General features: G+C 45.8%; 1 long non-coding RNA gene across 9 annotated transcripts; it reads right to left on the minus strand.

Moving 5' to 3' along the window:
• Nucleotides 1–641: 641 nt before the first annotated feature.
• LOC144100482 (uncharacterized) lies at nt 642–23745 on the minus strand. Of its 9 annotated transcripts, none has more exons than XR_013307676.1 (9): nt 23585–23745; nt 21070–21264; nt 19580–19664; nt 10207–10320; nt 7680–7769; nt 7180–7258; nt 4991–5065; nt 1757–1835; nt 642–867 (listed from the first exon to the last, which is right to left on the minus strand). It is a non-coding gene; the product is annotated as an uncharacterized LOC144100482 (long non-coding RNA). The 9 variants fall into 8 exon arrangements; XR_013307681.1 differs by having other exon boundaries at nt 642–993; XR_013307677.1 differs by lacking the exons at nt 19580–19664; nt 21070–21264; nt 23585–23745 and adding an exon at nt 13114–13217 and having other exon boundaries at nt 10207–10323.
• Between the last annotated feature and the right edge of the window lie 587 nt (nt 23746–24332).

The following is a 24332-nucleotide window of genomic DNA, read 5'->3' on the forward strand; positions in this document are numbered from 1 at the left end:
ATTTAGGTTTCCGTGGCACGTGTTTTTATTTCGTCGCTTTCCGCCTTTACTCCAGTTTCTTGGAGTGTGAAGAGAGTATGCCATCCCTGCATGTTTGTTTTGATAGTTTTTTATTTACAAGATGCTACGTGGTGTGACTTCAGATTTTCTTGTTAATTCACCTCACCTTAAGTATAGACCTTTTCACTGCCCACACCTTAAGCGCACGTGCGTGTTGGACTGTGCTGCGCATGCGCTGTAGATGCCTGTATGAAATCCGCCAATCAGAATGGTGCTGGAACAGTCCAGTGGTGAGACGGTTGCGCTCAAAAAGGCAAATGTGAAAAAGGCTATAGTTGCCAGTTAGATTTTTCTCCCCCTCTGTTTTTCTCCATATGTGCGAGTGACAAAGGTGGTCGCTCGCCAGGGTTCCCGCCTTGAACGGCCACTGCTTTCGCTTCCTTCAATAAACGGTTGTATGTCTGCAACCCTGGCGCCTTATTTGTTTCTTTACCTCCTGTCCTCGTCCTAACGTTCTTCGAAAATGAACCAACTAGCCCTCAAGACCGTCCTACTAAAGAGCTTTGATCTCCAGGAATCTTCCAGTGAAGCGGATGAATTTCCTTTCATGATTTAAAGGGAGTCAGATTTATTTGGCGTGGGAGGTGATGGTAAACTTTTATTATGACATAAGAGTTTTGGCCACAGAGGCCCTTGGGCCCGCGCACAACACCACTACACTCAAACTTTCATGTTCCTACGGTCGATGACGTCAGCAGCCCGGTTCGTGGCGGTCTTCTGCTGGACGGGGTCCTCGGAGCTTAGCAGGGTCTTCCAGTCCTCCCAGATGATGTGCTCCATGCCCAGCGGTAGAGGATCCGCCGGCCACTGTAAATTTGTTCTTTAGATCACAAACTTCGTAAGCTCGGTTTCCGTTAGGTCAACTTCGACCAGGTCGACCAGAGTTTTGACGAGACGATGTGGAGCCAATGGGGTCGAGTGGTGAGCGACCACCTTGGCGGCAAAATGGAACGAAATGAGAACTGTTCAGAGTTCCAATACGGGAGGGCTGAGAAAGCTGAACGACATGACCACAACAAATATGCAAGCCTACGATTACGTCAAAGGACGTGTGCTTACCTCCACGTTTTGACAACTGAATCTCCGAAGTGCCAAAAGCAATAATGTGTGAACAGCTTTGCTAAAAAGTTTCACGACAGCGCTCATCTTATTGGGACGCACGGGCAGACGCACTGTGTTGATGGTGAAACATGAATGTGCAGTCTGTATTACATTCTCTGTGCCTACTACACGCAGGCCAAGACATTGGCATTGCTCATTTGCACTCACACCGATACCATACAACAGGACCGGAAATGCACAGTCGCCGTTTGAGCACACCGCTGCCCGTATGCGACGACAAACATAAGAGAACCCTAAGCAGTTTTCGTGTGTGATGTCTGCGACGCAAGATGCACAGCAGTGTCACGTAATTCAATAAATACAGCACCGTTATCCACCGCTCGGATGTGTGCAAATAAATAGGCATTGTGCGTAACTGCTCGTCAGCGCAGATTCTAGTTTTTTTCTTAACTGCGCTCGTATGCTTTACCTGTGTGCATAGGTTATGCACACGAAGTAATACTTTCTCGTCAGTAGGCCGCTTTGTTAGAGCCTGAACAGCGGGCGCGCAGACACGCACACTATGGTATTCGCTGTTCAGCTGATAAACATGCCTGAGTGAGTGTAGAAAAAGAAACAAAAACGGTTGACTTACTTATGAAGTTGATTCAGGCGCTGGAAGCCACCGGTACCTCGGTTGGCGGCGAGGTACCACATCCAAACAAACAGCAACTCTGCGATGACACCAGGAGAAAATGGTTGCTACAATGTAAACAGGTGATTACATGCTATTACTGATGATCTCTGGGGATTAATGAAGCGAGTGTCTAAGCCAAATGCTGTGCCGGTACTCTATTGATACTGTTTTTCAGCAGCGCAGGGGACAAATGTCGAGACAAGTACACAGACATGGTGCTGAACTTACAACTGGTTTATTGAGGCGATTTCCACTACTTAAATACAGTGGCAACCAATCTCAAAAGAAAAGACAGATACACAAAACAGATTGACGATAATGACAATTATTGAGCATAGGTCTACAGTGGCACAACACCAGCTGTGCACATTTTTCTATTCTCATTAAGGAAACTTAGTTCTTTATCAGACAGCTATTGAGGCAACGCTTACGCAATCATTTTTGAATTTATGGATTTCATGGGCTTCAATGATTTCACGAGTGATTTTCATTCTCTTATCTGACAGCACTCCGCACTGACTGAAAACAGGATAACACGCCGGTTTTTTTATCTTTTTTATTTCCTCTGTGCAGTCTCTGCAATGAACGCCAAGGTGACGAGATGCGGTGCCGCTCACGTTGTTGTTGTGTTCCCGCAGCCAGTCGTTGAGGCAACTACCAGTTTGCCACGTGTATCCTTGCCACATGTAAGCGGAAACCTGTACACAACATTGTTTCTACATGGTACAAAACCTTTTTGGTGTTTCTTATCGCATCCCACTATCCTTTCATTGCTGCTGTTTAGAATTTGGCAGTTTAGAGAGCTTATCGGGCGCGGAAAAAAATGTTTACATCAGCACGCACTCCCACCCTTTTCGGATTATGTGAAATGCGCTGTAGATAAGGAATAACCACACACTTTCTTTTTTCTTTCTTATGCCTTTCAGTGGAATCTCTGCGGCCTGAATTAACGTAACGTAAGTTGTAAGTTCAGCGCCGTGTCTGTGCACTTTTCTCGTCCTTTGTCCCCTGCGTTGCTGAAAAACAATGTCACACCAACTTGCCCAAGCCTCGACAGTATCTATTGGTACAACAGTGGTAGTCAACCAACCCCAAGCATGTCCAAGTATGCGAGCGCAATGTAATCGATTAGACGCACAAGCTTAAGTCTACGCCCGCTAAACCTACGGAGTGGGGCACCAAGTTCTGCTTCAGACTTTTGCTCCTGTAAGACAGCGCTCACCAACAGTTTTGTTTTTCAAATTACAATTATTTTCTAGGTGCCAGATGGCCACTAAATATTACCGAGTGTGACATGAGATGTCGTCACGTACTATTTCGATACAACGAGCTCTCGCATAATATGGCGCTTATGTGCACTGCCCCATAAGCCGTGCAGTACCTATCAGATTTGTCATGGTAACACTGCTTCCAATCTTCTTGCGGTAAGACGTAGGCAAGGCGATGAAACAATGCCCAGATATACAAGGCCCGAAAAGAACACATAATTCTCTGCCGAGGCACCGCTTAAAACCACCGAGCAACGGTGGTTTGTTTCATAGCCGCGTAGCGAAGCACTTATGGCAGCTTTTAAGCTCAGAGTTTGTCTAGAGTAAGCTGAACCCTTGTCCTCAGGTCCACATACCTTTCGATCTGTAGGAGTGCCGTAAAGCTCCGATATAGTGTTGAGAACCAGAAACCTGGTGCTCGGTTACTTTTGGAAAAGGAGGTACTTACGGTTTTATTTAAATCCAGCTAGTGTTTCTTGTATCAAGGGTCATTTGTGATTGGTCAACAGTTCATTCTTCCTTCGCACTAGCAGGCGCTGTCATGTGATTATGAACCGTTTTTACATTTTTTCCCTCTGGGTCCTAGAAAAAGGCGCCACTCGCCGACACAATACAAATATAAACGAACTCACCGACGAATTTCAGGCCATTGCGCTTAAATCCCGGGTTCTGTTCACTGGTCGCGCTCAGCCCAGGTACCACATCCAAACAGAAAGGCCAATCCTGTAAAAATTACAAAAAAATCGGGGTTGCACCCTAATAAGGCATTGTTATAATTTCCACCACTAACACTTCACCGAGTCATCAACTGTAGGGGAGTAGGGCGGGTGGGTGTGGGTAGATAGGCAGTATTTGAGGGTGGATACTTTTGCTTTCTCAAAGGGTAAGACTAAGACCAGAACAGCATGGAGAGTTTATTACTCTTACCACGCAGTCACTTGTTGAACAATTCGAAAAACCACGCCCACTTTTTGCAGTATTCTCAATCGACGTCAACAGTTTGTTAAATGGCACTGCAGGCGTGACGTTTTCAAATTTCAAAGGGCTCCTGAATACATGAAGCATGGGGAGAGTTACTGCAGTGTCAAAGAATAGCACTACCGTTTAGGCTTGTCTCTCATATCTCGGCGGACACCTGAACCGCGCTTTAACTGAAGGAAAATGAAAGTTTGCTTTAAGATAAGGAAACAGCGCCTGTCGTAGGTTGCGCCATTTCCTTTCCTCAAAAAACCAATTTCTTTTTCAATTTGGCTTTCAGAATTTATCTCCAGGGTTCGCGCGTCGTTTGTAACCGGACTTGGTTCAATTTCTTCGCATACAACGAGCAATAATGGCTCTCCCACTGAAATCTCTAATTCCAATGTACAAGTTCAAAAAAGTTAAAACAGCACAAATTGAGTAATTAGTCATTGGAATCCACCCAAGAGCACCCATACGGCTACAAATGAAAGCCATACAGCTTTCACAGAAAGTTCGTAGTCCCGTAGCACGGCTTAGCCGGACCAGGACGAATTTTGCTTTGACTACGATGTTTCTGAGAAAGCTGTATAGCTTTCCTTTGTAGCCATATGGCTGCACATGGGTGGAACTAGGGGGATTCCCCTAAACATTTTACTAAAACACCACATGTTAACAATAATAGATAATTAATACGTTCTTGTCTTTAGAAATTCTGGTTCACATTATTTTCTGTACATGTGCGTCTTTTCTGTTTTTGTTTCTTTTTCACAGATCGGATTGTTGCGCCTGGGCTGGTTTATTAAACTGTTGATGTAGGTATAGTGTGCCCGATTTGTAGTTCCCTTGGGCCTCCTGCTTATATGTAGTATATAACCATGTACGTACTGCACAGTAAATATGAAATAAAAATGTTCATGTTCAAATGAGATGTATAGTTTGCTCATATGGCCGTTTAAATGCGTACCTTGGGGGGCCATCCGCACGAGGCTGTTTCCAGCCTTGACGTCGGACTTGAAAGGGGACAATGTGCTGAAGGCACCTGGAAAAGTGATGACGTCATCAAAAAAGCGAAAGAGGTGCATAGAGGGACAAATAGGCACATAGACACACAAGACAGGCCCTTAGTCATTGCAGCAGCACATGTTTTTCCATTTCGCCAGTGCGGTTTGCCGCAGTAACCTCAAACGTTTTGGGACGCGCGGGAAGGCGCAGAATTTTGATGGCGAAGACGTAAAGCACAAATGGGTAGTTTGTATTATATTCTCTCTACTTACTACACTTCGGCCATGACATTGGCATTCATTTGCACACACACCGATAACACATCTCAGAACACGCGACTGTGAGGAATTCCTGACCATAGATTTCAGGATCCAAGGTAGCGATCCATATATTTGCAACCGGAAATGAACAGTCGCTGTTTGAGCACACAGCCAGCCGTATGCGATGGAAAAAAGATGTGGCTCAAATCCACGCTGTGAAAGTGGTTGGACAGCGAAGCTGTAAAACGACACCCAATTACCCACCACTACTTCACTTGAAAGTTCCCACACGTGAAACCGGAGACAAGTGAGATGCACTTGAGCTGTATGCTACATGCCTCATTTAAAGGCAGATATGCTGTATGCATTCAATTTTTAGCCTGGCGTTTTTTGCTTACGACGACACGAAAACGCAACCATAACCTTTATCGGCAAACACACGCGGCGAGCAGGAACGTGCTTCGCATTGTTTGCAGGTGCTGCTATCATACATTATGCGGCTTGCACTTCACACGAGGGCTTCGAATGGCATCAACTCGGTATGGCAGTCGCATACCGAGAAATCACGGAAGGCTACAGACTCAATAGAAGGAAATTACCACCCCCCGACAAATCGCTCTCACTAAAGGAAACAATGGCCTGGAGGAAGATACAAACAAACACCCACTTTTCGCCAGAAGTCTTATGTATATACAATCAGTACAGGGCAGAGGACAGGCTATGTAAATACTGTGGAGCTGAAGGTACTTGGGGACACATAACTATAGAATGTGGCAGCTCCCCAGGGGCTTCGGAGTTCAATCATGAAACAGCCTGGGACGATTTGATGCGAAGCGAGGATCCGGCTATGCAGAAAAAACTCGTCAGCCTGGCGGCCGAGTCTTTGACCGCCCAATGGCACCATCCCTGGCACGGTAGCCCAACCCGCCTGGGCTTTCGTCTTAGGCTGGGGCCCACGGGGGAGCAAACTACCACCGTTTGGCTAAATAAAGTTGACTGACTGACTCACTGAGCTCTGCAAACGTAATGTTTACCGGAACGCGTAGTTGTAATTGTCGCCACCGCGCGTCGGAAATATTCCTTCCCTTAAGGCGCGGTTTGGGTGTCCGCAAAGATATATGCGACAGGCGTCATTTCCTTTCCTTAAATTGTCCAAGGAGCAAGGCGTCACACTGAACGGATGACGACGTTCCGTGGACCCCTTGGCAACAACGCTGCATGCTGCACCCAGTCGCGTACCGCTCTTAGAGACTCTACTTAAGCATCATGCGATTTTTTTCACTTGTTTATTATTTTAAGCAAATTATGCCAACGCCGTTATCATATATTATGTGGTTTGCACTTCACACGAGGGCTTCCAATGACGTCAACCCCTTTCGAAGAAGCTGAAAACCTAATGACGGATTGGATGGTGTTTCCACTGTATATAAAATTTTACTAGGAAATTTGCTCAGCACCTGAGATGCAGAAATATATAATGTGCTATATACGGAGAGGCTCACCGGACTTCACTGAACTTACGGTTTCTCGCGTGCAAAATTAGTGCATTTTCGAGCGTGTTTTTCTTTAGCCTGGCGTTTTTTGCTTACGACGACACGAAAATTTCCTTGACCGGTATACAGCTTCGCTGTAAAAATTGGAGACACTCAGGAGTTTTGTTATTTGACGTGTGTGGAGGCGATAAATAATGCAATGCAATGTCAGGTGATTGGATTAATACAGCACCGTGATCGACTGCTCGAGTGTGTGCCATGGGCCTCTCGCCAGTAGGCCGCTTTGTTAAAGATCCTGAACAGCGGGTGCGCAGATGGGTACACTATTGTAATCGTTCTTCAGTTTTTAAAAACATGGCTGACTGAGTGAACAAAAAACAAAACAACGGTTGACTTACTTATGAAGTTGATTCTGGCGCTGGAAGCCCCCGTTATCTCGGTTGGCGGCGAGGTACCACATCCAAAAAGACAGCAGCTCTGCGATGACACGAGGAGAATGTTGCTGCTGCAACGTAAACTGGTGATTACATGATATTACTGATGATCTCCCGGGTTTAATGAAGCGAGGTCAGCTCGTACTCTAATGCTACAACACTGGTAATCAACTGACGAAAGCATGTTCAGGTATGCGAGCACAATGTAACCCAACAGACGCAGAAGTCTAAGCGCACTAAAACAACGAAACGTGGCACTCAATTCTGATTCAAGCTTTTGCTCCCGTTGAAGGCAACGCTCACCTCGCAGACCCTTTTTTTCAAATTATAATTATATCCTTGGTTCCAGGTGGTCACGGAATCTTTCTGGGTGTGAGTCTTACTGTTTCGTAATAGTGAACTGTGCTCTGTGCCCTAGAATATGGCGCCACTCGCCGACAAAATAGAAATTGAAGCGAACTCACCGAAGAGTTTCAACCCGAGGCACTATAATCCCAGGTTCTGGTCAGATATTTCCCTCCGACCAGGTACCACATCCAAAAGAAATGGCGATCCTGTAAAAATACCAAAAATAGGCGTTGCAACCGGAAAAAATGCTATACTTTCCACCACAGCACTTCTGTGAGTCATCAACTTTAATTATCAATCTTTAAATTTCTTGTTTATTTTTATATAGACTAAGCAATCCTTCTCACGCATTTACATCGGTTTTCTCCGAAATACTCGAGCAAAACCTGCTTCAAACACAATCTATTTTCGTTAATTCAATTTAATTACCTATTTGTAATTCATCAACAAACTTTCCCATTTGATCTACTCATGCACTACCTAACGCAATCAAACCTTTCCACCTATATTATCCCCAGAACGACATAATCGTGCGGATAAAGTCAGCGGATATTTTTTGCTGACGCGACATAATCATATAATGCTTTCGCATTAATTACTCAATGGCGGCAGCGCGCAATAGCAGAGGGGTTAAGGTACGTATACTTAAGGTACATTCGTAAGGACGTATACAGTCTTTGGCAAAAGTTACCAGGCTGCATGGTTTTCTTCTCATTCGTATATTGAAGCTATTATGCCAGCCGTCAAGCTCTCAATCTCTGTATGGTAAAAAGAACCCTTGTCCTCACCTTCCGATAACTTCTTGTTATATAGGGAAGGCGTAAAGGCTCTACTATTCGAATGAGAAGCAAACCTTGCAGCCTGGTAACTTTTGGCAAGGGCTGTACATGCACTGCTTCAGTCAAAACTTTCGTTACCGGTTCTATCCCGCCCTATCCCCGCCGGCAAGAGGGAATCATGCTGATGTGGCGGGATAAGATGCACCCACACCACGAAGGCACCATGGACCGAGCAGGCAGCCCCGTTTGCGCTCCCAACACCAGTCCTTCTCCGGCAGTGGCCGTGTAAGCAATTAATGAAAAATTATTCGTGTGGGAGGAAAGCTGCCGTCAAGGAAAGTGGAAGGATATCGCAGTAAAGATGCAGCATGTTTGTCTGGAGGTCCGGTCATTTATAACTAGTGAGGAACAGGCCAGGCACAACCCATGCTGTCGCTCAAGACGTAATGCGCTAAATTATACGTAGTAACAAAAGAATAGTTTAATATTCATTCTTTTCTCATACCACCGTCGACTGGAACGACCTTGCAGACGACACTGCAGCAATATCCTGTCCCGCAAACTTCGCGCGCAGAGCCAACAGGTGCATGTTGTCATGATAGCACTTGACCAATAAACATTACATACAACACATTGAACCCTCCTCTTTTGTAATGCCCTTCAAAAAGGGGCCTTTAAGGAAATCAAAATGAATGAATGAAAAATCCTTGTACTCAACCTTTAATGATTCATTCGCAGAATTCGTGACAGGCTACGGACAAGCTTTCTGCAGCCTAAGTCAGTTTTTTGCTAGTTATCACTGACGTAGGCACCGTACAGAGAGAGAGAGAGTGCCTGCGACGAAAGTGTCCGACGGACTATTCGTACGTGACACCAAAACTTAATAGAAGCCAGAGCACGTTTCCGCGCTGTCGTATTCAGTGTAAGCAAATTGTCATAGTCATATGATCACGTGGTCATACCACCACGCAGTGAAGTTCGGTTTGACCTAGCCCGTAGTTTTCACACACGTGTGCAAAAAAAGCGACAGGTACCGACTATCCTCGTAAAGATCAGCGCTTTTCGTTCATTTTATAGGTACTGTATTCTTACGATAGAAAGTTATCGTTGTTAAGAACCTTATTTCGCTAAGACCTTTCTTTTCCTCTCACCTACGAGTGCCTGAGAAGATAACCCTCTGTTGCCCTGTCCTGTAGTCAAACACACGTTACTTCTCCCCAACTCCCTTTCTTTTTCCTTTAAATTGGTTTGGTTAGTGGCGGGCTCAACGTCCCAAAGTGACTCAGGCTATGAGGGACGTCGTAGTGAAGGGCTCCGGAAATTTAGACCACCTGACGTTCTTTAACGTGCACTGAAAACTTCCGATATCGATGAGGATGATAAAAATACCTTCAGTGCAGCACAAGGTCAAACCGAACTCAACTGCGTGGTGGCATGACCCAAGCTATGGTGTTATGACCACGTGATCATGACTATGACCATTAGATGCCCGACCTTGACTGCTGAACTTAACGCTTGACCTTAGCATTCAATTTGATGCAGTCGGCACCTGATCTTGACCTACGACCTTGACCCTTCACCTTGAAATTTGATTTGAGACAGTGGAGACCATGCTTAACAGAGCTTTCGCTCGTGCAACTAGGTTCAAGCCACGTTGAACACACCAGCAATTTTTGCAGAAACTTAGAGGGGGGGGGGTGGCACGAGGCAATCGCTTTAACTCACTTAATGTTGTAGAGTGCTTAGTGAGAATGTGCGAGTTTATCGAGATGCTGAAGCAGAATAGAAGGTGTACATATATTTAGAATGTGCAAAGCGACCGGGCCAGTCACTTCCAGAAGAGCCCAGTATCAATCCTGCTCACCTCCAGCTCATCCCTGTTGCACCGGGGGAGGATCGGTGTCGCACCCACGTGACGAAGGCACTGCAGACTGCGCAGTCTGCCGCGGCTGTTGCTTGCACTTCAGCACCACTGGTTCTGCTGGTTGAGAGCGAAGCGAGAAAAATTAAAGCTGGCTCGCTACGACTAGCGTTGTGGCGACATGCTCTATGTAGAAAAATGGTGGTTTGAGCTAGTTGGTACATATTCACAATTTCACCAGCGCTGCGACTAGGAACAAGAACAGAGAAGCAGAGAAGCATTGTGGTGAGCCCAAATACGCTTATAGGGCAGTGAAAAAAGGAGTGAGCTGTCCTTTAGCGCACACCTTTTGATACAAGGGTGTGCGCTAGAGGAGAGTAGTCTTTTTTTACTCCTTTCTGTTTAAACTGTACAGCGTCGAAACGGAGGGAGCGCGTGCCGTCTACGCCCCTCGGCGCGCTGAGTGACCTCTAGCGGCGGCGGGCTGCGGACAGCAGACGGCACGCGTAATCCGAACGCTCTAGACAGAGCTGTGGAAGACTGTTTGATTGTAAAACATCTATTGCGCCGAGAGCAGGTTGCAGAAGACACATACCAGATGGCCGCTAGCCCATGGCTGGCGGTGACCTCATTGGCCCGCTTGATTGCCCGTACTTGAATCTTGGGGCCCGAGCTGACCAGCACGGCCTCCCACCGCTCGAGAGAAGGGAGCTGTATCAACTCCACCGGAGGCGGATCATTTGCGCAGTTCCACAAAATGTGGTCGTATGTTGCCCTTTCACCCTATTCATGGCATTTTGGGTCGTACTGGCCAGGGTACATGAGGGCAAGCACTGCCGGATTAAGAGGAAGCGTGTTTGCACTCGGCGCCAGGTGACTTCCGGCGCTTTTGTTAACGATTTTTGGGGCGGGGGATATGCGCGCCTCTCCAGCCTAAAGGGATGGGTGATGTCATGAAATGAGACAAAACCGTCCCTCGTGAAATTCGGGCCGTAGGACGCGCTCACTGGCCGGTCGACGAAACCTCGGGCTTGCGCGTGAGCCCCTTCGTTCCCTTCATTAGACGACTGGGCCGGGACCCAGATAAATTCAACTTCTCTAATCGGAAGGGGGGGGGGGGGGGGTGTTTTGAAGGATGTGGAGTGAGGTAGATGTGATACGGCTCTTCGCGAAATTCCGAATGGCTGTTTTGGAGTCGCTGAATATAATATCAGCACGCGTGTTCGCTATAGCTAAGGCAATTGCCGCTTCCTCCGCCATCTCGCAGGAGGTGGTTTCTATCGACGCGGCCGCCAACGGGGCGCCGTTCCCGCGCGCTAAACGCTTTTCTCTGGGTTTGCTGATATTCCGCTCCGTCCACGTACGCCACATTGTCGTTTCGGCCGTATTTGGTGTATATGGAGGATCGCACCACAACAGCGCCGAACTTGCATATTAATTGTTCGGTCTCCACCGTTCGAGCGAGGCTGTTATGCTGTGGGCCCTAGCGCCGCATCTCTCTGCTGCCGTGTAAATAGTGTACATTATGCACCTTGTTCGGCAACGGAAGACGCCTTAGTCACAGCAGTAGCTGGGAGAGGTGGGGTGCACAACTTTTAACACTGGTGACAGCGTGCTGGTGTTGCAACAAGACGCGCAAGCACACAGGAATCGAAATATTTTTTCCATGGCGCAAATCTAACGTCAGATTGGCTGACAAAGAAATGAAAAATGAAGAAAGGGGGTGTGCTGATATATGTGTTTTTATAAACTTATAAGTTGCAGTTATATTGTGTCGCGGTTGCCAGCTCCGCGCCACTCACTTCGGCGTCTCCTAATCCCCGATTATGACAACGCTTTATCTCATATCACCATCATAATCAGCCCAACTGCGTCCGCTACAGAAGAAACACCTCTGCCATATCTACATAGCTAATCCTGCCCTGTGCCAGCAGGGTCCAGACGATGCCCGCTGACTTCTCAAACTCATCCGTCAACCACTCTCTCAGCCTGTGATCTGTACGTGCGCAAAACGGAGCAAACTAACACAAAACAAACTAATCGCAGAGGCATAAGGTGATTTCGCCCCTCGTCACATGCAGTAAAAAGCAGCGGCCTGACCATTCTCAATTGGACCTTTGTAAGAGCTCAGCGTGCGAAACGGACACAAATAAAAAAAAATGTTCTACCAAAGAGAGATCCCTTTCTCATAGCACCTACCCGTGTTCTGTGAAGAGCGCCTGCAGCACCAAACGTGTATATAAAAGGCGGCTTAAATCGATTTAGAAAGGATCTGTCGCAAGTTGCGCTCACCCATGAAAGCAACATTCTTCGCGAAATTAAAATACCGGTGCCTTGAAAAAAAATTAATATATTGTCAAGCAAGAAGTGGAATACGATTAGCTCTTTCAATGGCGTTCTTGTGCACAAAATACTAAATTCGGAGTCATACACATTTGCCATTCTTTTGCGTGTGTTCAGCGGTTTCTGAGGCCTTGCGGGTATTGAGCGCTTCCAGTGTGTCGCAAATGGCAGCTTCAAGCTCTCGCCACCATGGCGTGGTGGCTCAAACCTGTCCCAGAGTGTTGCGCAGAATATCCATCATTAGTAAGATAATGTCTAAAGAACACGACTGTACTTTTCGTGCTCTAATATTCGCACTAACGTTCGAGACTGGTTGTTGTCTTGGCGACACACTGGTATTTGCAAGTCGGTGAAATGCTTTTAGATTTGAACAAAGCTGCCAACGTGGATAAATCACACTGTAATCACACTGTAACAAACTTTCTCGATAAATTGATCAGGTGGTTACCTCAGAGGAACGTGCTTCACGCACACAAAAACAGCGACGTCATGGGCATTCTGTCCAGATACTCGCTTTGGTGGGAAAGGCCTCGAGTAATCTAGAAGAGAATGCAGTAGCATACTCACCCATGAGGTTCAGGGATCGGGGCAGCACAAACTGACCTCGCCCCTTGCACCACATTCCAAGAAACGCTGTTCCGGCAGAAGGCACGGGAGGAGGAGGAGGAGGAGGAAGAAGAGGAAAGGCAGGGAAGGTAACATAGATTAACATTAGCATCTCGTGGGGTTGGCGTATCTGCATGGTCAACTGAAGAATCAGGTACATCTAGTGACCACTTTCCAATAACCTTTTCTATTATATCCTCGCCTATCAGAAAATGTGGTGCAACCATGAAATTTCTGAACCACATTATGTACAAAAAATTGATATCTGCCTCACTCCCCTCCATAGTTAGCTCAGGTCGAGCACAAAGAGCTCAGCGGACAATTACCTTTCTGCAAGATGCTGCTGAGAGCTCTGTATTCTCGGTGTGCACTACTGCTCCTGCCAGACAGCCGTCTCCTCGGTGGACGGAGGAGTGTGAGAAAGCTTATCGTCGTAGAAAAGCCGCCTGGAAAAGCCTTTCCTATAATCAGAGCCCAGCTAATTGGATAAATTATAAGTTCTTCTCTGCATGTTTCAAAAGAACTGTTAAAAAGGCAAAGGAGGATTATAATCAAAATTTAAACACGTATCTCTCAAAACCCCAGAATAAGAAGGCTCTCTATAGATTCATGGCGCAGAATAACAGCTCTCCGGCCTCCAATCGCATAAGGTCAATGGTAATGTCTCCGCAGGAGGCTAAGCAAAACCTTGAACGCATCGCGCAGGGGCTGGCCTTACGTTTCCAGGTACAGAAAGCAGAACCTTTGCACACTCTCACCCCCAGCTCGGACTATCCTGAGGTCGACGTGTCGGAGCTCCTGCAAATTGTTTCCTCGATGCACTCTGCTGCTCCGGGATCTGACGGGATTACTGTGGGCATGTTAAAGATTTTAGCGCACGACTTTCCAACTCACCTTCTAGATATTGTAAATGCGTCATTGGAAACCTCTTGGATTCCTCACAGTTGGAAAATTGCGAAAATAATTTTACTTTTAAAAAATGCAGACAATGGATTTCAATTAGACAATATTCGGCCGATTGCTTTAACCTGAAATTTAGTAAAGCTAATAGAAAGAGTAGTACACAGTCGCCTCACAAAGCATGTTCATCATATTAACGGCCTCAGCCCCGCACAGATTGGCTTTCGTCGCGGTTGTTCCATATGGTCCGCGCATGTGGATCTCGAGAGCCGAATACGACTCTCAATGCGCCAGAGAGAAGTTTCGGCCTTGGTGACGCTTGACGTTGCGAAGGCCTATGACAGCGTGGAGCACACAGTCCTCATTAACAAGCTTGCTCAACTACAACCACCGCATTACCTCTACGCCTGGATTTGTGAATTTCTAAAAGATAGATTTTTCTTCTGTACAGACGGATCTTTTTGTTCTAATACCTATGGTCAATCAAGAGGTGTGCCGCAAGGCTCTGTTCTTTCTCCGCTGCTTTTCAACATATTAGTTCGGGACATCCCCATTCATCCTAACGTTACAGTTTATGTATACGCAGATGATATAGCTTTTTTCGCATCAGCAAATGATATTCATGTGCTCTACGGGTATTTGCAGGCATATCTGAATGCTCTTGAAGTCTGGTTGGACCAAATCAATTTATCACTTAATGTCAGCAAATGCGGCGTGCTGGTATTTCCACCCGACGCTCTTATGTACATCTCGCTAGCCTACCGCTCCACTCCAATTCCGCAGGTGGAGTCGGTTAAATACCTAGGTGTTACTTATGACCAAAATTTGGACTGGCGACACCATATTAAGAATAATGTTATTAAAGGGGAACGTGCACTGGGCCGTTTGACCCGAGTTGGCAATAAAAAGTTTGGCATGCGTCGTGACACGCTACTGTTGCTCTATACGGCTTATATGAGACCGATTCTGGAATTTGGTTGCCCCTTGTTCTCTGGTAGCGCGAACTACAAGCTGCAGCCATTAGCCTTACTGGAAAGACGTGCCCTACGGCTATGCCTCGGGCTCCCAAAATCAGCTTCCAACGCTGTCCTTTATCTGGAAGCGCGTATCCCCAACCTCTATTCCCGCTTCCAACTTCTAACAGTGCGTACTTTCCTCAAGTCTTTTGACCCGGCCCCAGGCGTTAGTATTCCAATTTTTGTATCCCAACCACACCTTTTTTTGACTAATCACTGGCCACGTTATCAGCTTCCGCAAGTTAGGTTCACGCAGAATCTGTTAGCTCCGCTTCAGGTTGATCTGATCTCCTTGCAACGAGTTGCTGACACGCAGGCTGATCCCGTCTTCTATTACGACTTTATTTCCCCGTCCCATGCGAAGCATATGCCCGCACATACCCTAAATGGTCTTCTTTCTGAACACCTACAGAAGTTTCCACATCATACTGTTCTCTCCACTGATGCCTCCGGCAGCTGTGAGAAGGCGGCGATTGGCATATATTCGCAGATCTAGATTGGAGCTACTCCGTTCGTATCCCTGATTATACTCCTATATTCTTCGCAGAGTTCTTGGCCATTGGTTTGGCTCTTCTCAAAATTCCCAGACATGTCGCACGGGTTCTTATTCTGACAGACTGCCTTTCAGTTATTGTCTCTCTCCAAAATTCGGAAAAATCTTTCTTGACTCGTTCACTTAGGTTTTTTGTTCCGAGCACAGTGCGCGAGATCCGTTTGGTCTGGGTACCTGGGCATTCAGGCGTCTATTTTAACGAGGTGGCTGATTTATTGGCAAGGTCAGCTCTCAGCGCACCTGTAATATATCCCGTCCCTCACCTCATTCTGTTAGCAGCTTCACGTTTCCAGCGGTTCCAACATATTTCAGCCACTTTGAGTGATCCGTTGCTGAATACCGTGGACTTTCAACACCTAAAGTACCCATGAAATATCCGGTGGTGTAAGTCAGGGCTTTGTGAAGTGTCCATGACGCTCCTGCGATGTAGAATCCCTCACTTAAACTTGTACTTATGCAGGTGCGGGTTCGCTGCGACAAACCTTTGTGTATCATGTGGGCAAGTTGAATCAATCGATCATTTTCTCCTCTCTTGCCGGCGGTTCGCGGTTCAGAGAAAGCAATATCTGGAGGTTCCTCTTTCGAGACTAGGACTGCCTCTGTCTCTTACAGTTCTTCTATCGTTCGGTGCGAGTGCCAAGGGATTCCCGTTAAGCAGTGTATGCGGCTACCTTCACGATTACATAAGTGCAACTAATCGATTATCTTGTTAGCTATACACAAAATTCTTTCGCATGTCCAAAAAAGGCTAGATTGATTCTATTCCGGATGACTCATACCTCTTGAATTCATTTTATTTTTCCCAATCTTTTTTATCTTGATTCAGTCTTCTGACCTTTCCTTCCCCGCGCAAATGCTTCATTGGCATTCTACCCTATACCTTGGCCAATCCCCCCCACGTGGGTATGTGCCATATTACTTGAGGAGAAGAAGAAGAAGAAGAAGAAGGTAACTGGAAGAATACCAGGTTTGCTGCCCTGCAGGGGGAAAAGAGGGGGGAAGGGACAAACTGCGATGTAAGATCAGAGGACAGAACTGTTAATATTAAACATGTGTCTATACACAGATTTCGCTTTCCTTGCTGGTTGCAGGTAACGGTACTGGTACGTTCACATTCTTACAAAGGCGCAAAAAGAATCAACTCCGTAAACCATTGAAATACGTGAAGACAAACTTAATCGAGTTTTGTGCGCACGCAAAGGTAGGCATGTACCCAACAGCGCATGGTCTTGACGACTGCTTCTATCGAAAAAAAAAAATCCATAATCCGGCCACCTGCAGGTGCCACCAACTCCACGAGATTTCGGGTACATGCAGTTTGCGCCTACTCTCGCGCCTAGACATCTGTTCGACACCGATGCGCTTAACGCGAACAAGCTAGCACATAAAAATATAGCTCTAAGAACCATTCATCAAATGAGCATGTGGGGTACGTGGTGTTACGCATTTGATTTTGCACTGCTCTTGATCTTTCACAACATCTGCTCTAACTAGCGTATACGGGAAATCGCAAGCACTGCGATTCAGCTCTTACAAACATGCGTTCGCAATCCGAGAGAAATATACCGAGTGTTTCAACTTAGGTGAACCAATATTTCTTAAAATAGACTTTTTCAGGTATGAAGGCACCTTCTACGGCACAATGAATGATAGCTGCGTTGACCAACATCAGAACACATATAGATAATATGAACTAGTTATCAGAAATGAGTTAAGCGACTGAATAGATAATTTTATTTTTGTGTTTTCCTGCCTGAAAAAGCCTATTTAAAAAAAAATTTGGTCCACTTCAGTTGAAATACCGGGTATGTTCTGAGTAGACGCGGTAGCAGTGACACATTACAGCGATGGGAGTCGTCAGTTTACCTCGAATCGAAGAAGCGATACATTCGTCGGTTCCTTAGACGACCTTAAAAAGGCTTTCCTAATCGCTCCAGGGCCTGCCCTCCTGCCGGGAACACTTGAGCTCCGCCTGAAGGGTATGACGCGATATTATTAATGGGTTAATGTCGATATGTGCCGAATTAGTCATTCTCTACTTAACATTAATAGATTCCTGAGAGTATGCTCATACCACTCCAGGCGCATTGGTGCAGGGGTTAAGCGATGCTCCACTGCCCTGCAATGGCAGGTGCCGCCACAGGCGAGGCTTGAACGACCCAGGTTGCTCTTCCGAAGCAACCTGTTTCGACCAATGATTAACCATGCCTAGCATTCTTGGACCGATTTTTTTTTAATATTGGAAAATTATAATGCATTCTTATGAAAACATTGAAAGTAATGGTCCTTGCTTCCGATGCGCGCCAAATTCTCTCTTCTTCCATCGCTCAAGAGTGCCACAAAAACAACCAATGGGGAACGCTTTTGACAATAATAGAAACGTTAATAGCAAGAAAATGCAAGCCTGCCGACGGGAGATCTGCGGATATGTTTGACTGTTATAGTGAAATCTCAAACATAAATAAATCGCGTTTACAAACTCTTTCCCGATCAAAAAAGCTTTTGCCCAGAATTGTAGGGTATGGCCACCTGCCATTGTGGCCAGACTGCTTGCAATCCGGTGAACAGGTTGAGATGAAGCCACAATGTCACGTGACCTAGGTTGCCCGCCTTGCCACCTACGTTGCGTCTGAGGATATTTTTCGTGGATTTTTCACTCACGGTCAGTGACGTCGACAACAGACGTCGATGATGACGCCGGCAAATAAACCGCACAACAGTACGAGGTTTTTCGAAGGAATTCAACTACGAATGGCAGGCCATGCATATTTTATTGTGTACTGTTCTGTTAGCATTCAAGGCGTTTTTGTTAGCTCATTAGGTTACTTCAAATGACGCTTGCACTTTGTAGTACAAGGGTTTATGTTTTGTACTTTTGTGTTTATGTTGAACTATATACATCGTCGTTTTGTATGTCGTTTTGTATGTTGTAGATGTACATCATGTTTTGTGCTTTTGTGTTTATGTTGAACTATACATCGTCGGACCAAGTGGTTGCTATGAATTGAAGAAAAGGAGTAGCCGGAGCCGTTATGCAGCACCAACCTCTCCTTTACTGTTCATGCAAATAAAAAAAATCATTTAGCAGGATACTCTTAGGGAGTTTTTTCTAAGTAACACTGCATATGGCGCCGACCACCATTATCATTTTTTGCACGTCAAGGCTGTGAGCAGACGATACAGTCCAGTGTGTAATAACATAAACCTACCGCCGTGATCAGTTTGTAAGGAAACTGACCGCGGGTGCACGCACAGCGCTGCTGAGAAAATTCGAGGGCAAAGAGTCTATGGTGTGTGGTTACGGGATACCATTCACGAGGGGCACATCCCCTGTTCTCACCACTCCGGAGATTTTCTTGCTTTCGGCGCCATATTTTTCCGACTACGCAGCTGAAGAAAATTCAGGGGGCACTTTGGCGATCTAAAGTGCGCGAGGCGAACGCCTTTCTGTGCCTACTTTGGCTGCTTGTTAATTTTTTATATATAACGTTTATAACTTTTATTTGATCTTATTTTTATTTATATATTTATTTCTTATTTTCTAATTTTTATTTTATTCCGTTTTTATCTCTTAATATTTTGTTTAGCTATAATTTTTACTTTTTAAAACTCTATTTTTATATATTTTTCATTAATTTAGCTAAGTACCGATTAATGCCTAATTACAGATTAATGGCTGATTACTTATTAATTTCTAAGGGCATACGGGTTATAGCAAATATGCCATTGATGACGTCATAGTGCGACTGATTTCGCGGGCGTACGGACGTACAATGATGAGCCATTACAGACTTTCGCCTTGAAAGCAAATCCTAAGGTCTAAGTATTTCGTCCAACGCTGTGAATCCGACCAGCCAGCAGCCAGTGCAAAAAGTTCAAAAGGCCAAAGGTTCACCGGAGGAAGTAGTGAAACCGGAGAGTCCCCAAAAACTCACAGCAAAGATAACAGCGAACTAACCGCTCAGGTTGGGACAAAGGCGTTGGAACCCTCGGCGCTCGGAATGCCCCGGCCTCTGCCTAGGTACCACATCCAAAGGAGAGCCCTATAAAAAAAGGGGAAAAAAATTCCGCCTAAATTATAAAATTCACAGAACAATATCGATCACGTCTCAGCTTTGACTGCGGCGACTTCTCTTATTAGCAAGACGTGCCGGCTCTCGTATGTCCTACTGGTACTACAGCGTCTAAAAATTAGCTCTAATCGCTCCCGAACATTTACAAATGTATTGTAGATTACTCGAGAGCTTTTGCACTGCTAAATTTGGTTAGTGCATACGGGAAGTAGCGCTGCGCTGCAGATTTTATAAACTTAGGTGCTTTCCAGTAAGGCTTTAGTGACACTTGCATCGCAAACTGAGGCGACCATAACAGCATTTTTGCTCGCTCAAGAGCCATGCTACTAACAACCACTTCGGGATTGATGTCCCAAAGCTGTTAGTTTAGTATGAGAGACTGTATCGAAGGACTCCTGATTAAACAGGTTCGACTTACAGGGGTTCTTTACATTTCGAAGACAGTGCAGAGCAGGCGGGTGTATTGTGTATTTAGCCTCTGCCGAGATAGGGTGCCAGGTAGAGGTTAGCACCACATAGTCAATTCCAGAAATAAGATCTTTTTCTCTAGAGCAGACAATGCAGTCAATCGTGGGCGTGACCACATGACCGCAGCAGGCACTATCGGGTGGACCAAATCACCTTTCCAGATAACCCTACATGGCGTCAATGAATTTTCCCAAAAAGAGGGCACTCAGGCCTCTACCGTTCTAAAAATCATGTTGATTTCATCTGGATTACGTTCAAAGACGCAGTGCAACGAAAAAAGTTAGTATGGTGTGGTATCGTAATGTCACTAAGCCACTCAGGCTACGAGGGAAGGAGCGGTTGAGGGTTCTTGATTAATTTAGACCACCTGCCGATATTTAAGGTGCACTGATATCACACAATCGAAGGATGCCTTTTGTGTTTCGCCTCCACTGAAACGCCGCTGCCACAGTCAGTATTTTACCCGGGTCCTCTGGCTCAGTATCCAACCGCCTTTCTGTGCTCAGTGCGTTGTCACATTCTTGCCTTTGCAGCATAACCCTCTAACGCTATAAAAAAGCAGTGGCCAGTGTGAAGCTTCCGATCTCCGGACCCCTAGCGTTAGGGCACATTTCAGGCGCAGCCGCCGCGGTGGCTCGGTGGTTATAGCGTTCGGCTGCTGACCCAAAAGACGTGGGTTCGATCCCGGCCGCGGCGGTTGAATTTCGATGGAGGCGAAATTCTACAGGCCCGTGTATAGTGCGATATGATCAGGACACTTTGAAGACGTGTATAGCTTTGTATTTACATTTAGCCTTATAGCACAGCTATTTTGACACAAAAGCAGTGCCTTAGCTGTCATCCGAAACGAATACGATGAATCGTAGGGGCCCGCTGCGTGCACTTCTCGGGTGGAAACTTTCCTCACCTGTGACAGCTGTTGCCACTCCGTACCCTCTGTTAGGAGAAGGCGGGTCTGGCTGTCCGCGGCCACCTTTGCACCCACGTCACGAATGCACTTCAGTCTGAATGCAGAGCCGCAGTTGCTTATGTGAGACTGGTGCTCGCCTCGAAGCTGCTGCTCTCAGTTTCACGATAGGGGGACCACGTGAAGAAGTCATTTCTGTAAAATGAAACCAAAAGTTTATGATCAGAAAAGGAGTCATCAAGATAAGCGATAGGATGTTGCAGTACTGCGTATCAGTACTGATCAGTGTATCAGTGTATACGTGTATCAGTGTATCAGAGATCAGTGTATAACGATCGCAGCATCTATATGGCATGGAGAACAAACAAGTGCGCTGCTTTTCGACTATCCAGGTTGGGTTCCTTAAAAGCTCTGAACTCAGATTCTGGTTTATGGGTGTATAACGTCCCAAAGCGACATAAGGCTATGGGGGACGCTGTAGACAAGGGCTCCGGAAATTTCGGTCTCCTGGGGTTCTTTAACGTGCACTTACATCGCAGAATACGCAGGCGTCTAAAATTTCGCCTCCATCGAAATTCGATCTCCACGGACGGGATTGAACCCGTGTCTTTCGGGCCAGCAGCCGAGCGCCATAACCACTGAGCCACCGCGGCAGAGATGAGTAAAACTAAGCTGGTTATGAATTACGGCACGTACCTACAAGTTGCTACATGTTACGGTTGAAAATAACGGAGGGAAACTCAACATAAAGGCTGACTGAACCGCACTTCTTGTCGTATTATTGAGCTCGCGTCGCGCTTTTTGTAAATGTAGAAGATTATTCTATAATGTTGAGAGAACTCTGGCCTTTAAGGGTAGCGATAAGGGTAAGGGTGTATAGTCTCCACAATGAAGGTGAGGAATTATAGGGGTTGTAGAAATAATTATTCCGTCTAATGCCTCTGCAATCTTGTAACCAACAGAACTAACAGCTTTCCACGCGTTAACGTGTGCATACCATCTCTCACGTTAAAGCTGACTCAAGTGGTGGCTTTATTTGATGCGTCAAATTGATGTGAGAAGGATAACTAATAACATTACAGGTATGGAAACAAATCCTTTTTTGAGAACTGAGTCTAAGGAAGCAAAGTCATCCCAGTACTGAAAAATCCAGCGAACTTCCAGTGAGATTTGTTTACTCTAATTTGCGGCCCATTTCCATTCTGCCTATTTGTAGTAACTCATTAAAAAGCTGATCCACAGTAGAATATCAAGCTATATAGAAAACGTTCATTTTAAACACCCTAAAGCATTTCGAATTTCATCCTGGGCCTGCGTCTAGCCGCGCTTTAATTTATTTTACTTACAGGTGAGAAATTTCAATGAATAAACAACTATGTTCTGTAATTTCCGATTTCTCGGAAGTGTTCGACAGTACATTTTTTCCTCCCGAGATTGCGTGCTTCATCAAGGAGAGTCCGTGATTCTACTACGTAATAACATAAAACAACTGCACTAAACTACTAAGTGTCCCTGGGGCGGGTTAAATGTTTAGGGGAATGACCCAAGGTGTTGTAGATTTGTAATAAGGGAGTAATTACTCACTGACATCTTCCTGAGCGCAGTGATACGGCTAAATAGGAAAGCTATACAGCTTCCTCAGAAACTTTTTAGTGCTGGTCCTGACTATGGAAAAGATGTGGGAGCAATGACTGATAACATTACAGATATGCCAACTCGGGTGGATGTCAATGAGTAATTAGTCTATTATTATTTGTCCCTTGGGTGTTGCCGTAAAAATGGCTGGTAATTTAGCGTCGCTAAGCACGAAAAAATTTATCCTTTCTAAATAAAGATCTCATTCGTTCATTCATTTGCTCGTAAGTCTGCTTATGAGCGCAAATGCAAAAGCCTTTCTCTGCCCTCTCTTTCACCCTCCCTTTCTAATTTTTTATTTTTGATTTTCTATTTTTATTTTTCCTTTAATAGTTTTTCTTTATTAAAAGATCTAATTTCCTTTGTTCTTTTTAAATTTATATTATTGCCTATTTTCGTATATTTTTAAAAATTCCCTTTGACTGACAGGTGAAGCGGATAAGTTTCCTGCGGACAGGTCTTGCGCACACTCATGAGCCAAGAAAGGCTTTCGCCCAAATATTGTGCGAGAGCACTGTCACCGTCAACATCCCTTCGCCCCGCCCAGAGCCGTGTCGCGCCACTGCTTCGGGCCTCGGCTCTGCGGCTGACGATTCAAATATCTGCTGCTTGTGTCGGCGAGCACTGGTCGAACTACCCAGGGTCTGACCAGCTAGTCCTCTTCCCTAAAATTTTATATTCCTAATCAATGTTTTCAACAACAGCAATTAGTCGAAAGTGCGTTCATGGCCAACGCTGTCTCGACTTAAACTCGAAGACGACAACTTGGGTGTGCTTGAGAATGCAACCCAGCACAGCCTTCTTTTTGTGTCAAACATCCTGGAGCATCAAAGTATTCACAGGGCAACTGGAACAAACATTGTCGCCGAATATTTCTCACCTTGCGACAGGTAGTGTAGCAAATGCTGCAGGGCCAGGTTTCAGTAGAGTCTGCACGCGTTGCGGACATTCCAAACGACTCGGTCCGGATCGCTGACGGCACGACACTGGTTGCGGTTGCAGGCACCTCTGATGCTGTGCACAAAGAACCCAGAGCCAGCGTCTGTCACGGCACGGAAGGGATTTCTTGTTCTTACCATGGTCTTCATGAGAACTCGAAATTTCTTACTTAATACGGAAAAAAAGTGTTGACTGTCGGCAAATGTTGAGATTCGTCGAAATTGCCAGAACGCAAATGCACGTCCGGTTGCACAGAATAATTAGCTACGTTTATGAATGAGTATACCGGCGTATACACGCAAGTAATGACTGCGCACTTATCGCAATGATTTAGGACTGCGAAACTAGTTCGACCGTAAATGCTTTCAGCGTGTTCCATTGCTACCTTGTAGCCATGCGGCTCCGGTTGCATTGTGACTAGTCTCTTTGTGATACAGCATAAGCTCTCATTCCCTGGGATGGTGGGGGCGTCTGCATTCTCCGCAGTCCTCACAAAAGCTCTCGAGTGTGTGTGTGTGTGTGTGTCTGTGGGTGTTTGCGTGCTTGCGTGCATTGGGTTTTATGGCACATCAGCAGCTGAGGCTATCATGTGCCAGACATATGGTTGGAGTTCTTAAGAAAAGATTGCCATTTTATGAAGAGATTTTCTTTTTTCTCGTAACATATCTACCCGCCACAAGTCTACTATT

This window comes from Amblyomma americanum, chromosome 8 (genome assembly GCF_052857255.1).
Source record: "Amblyomma americanum isolate KBUSLIRL-KWMA chromosome 8, ASM5285725v1, whole genome shotgun sequence".
Taxonomy (NCBI): domain Eukaryota; kingdom Metazoa; phylum Arthropoda; class Arachnida; order Ixodida; family Ixodidae; genus Amblyomma; species Amblyomma americanum.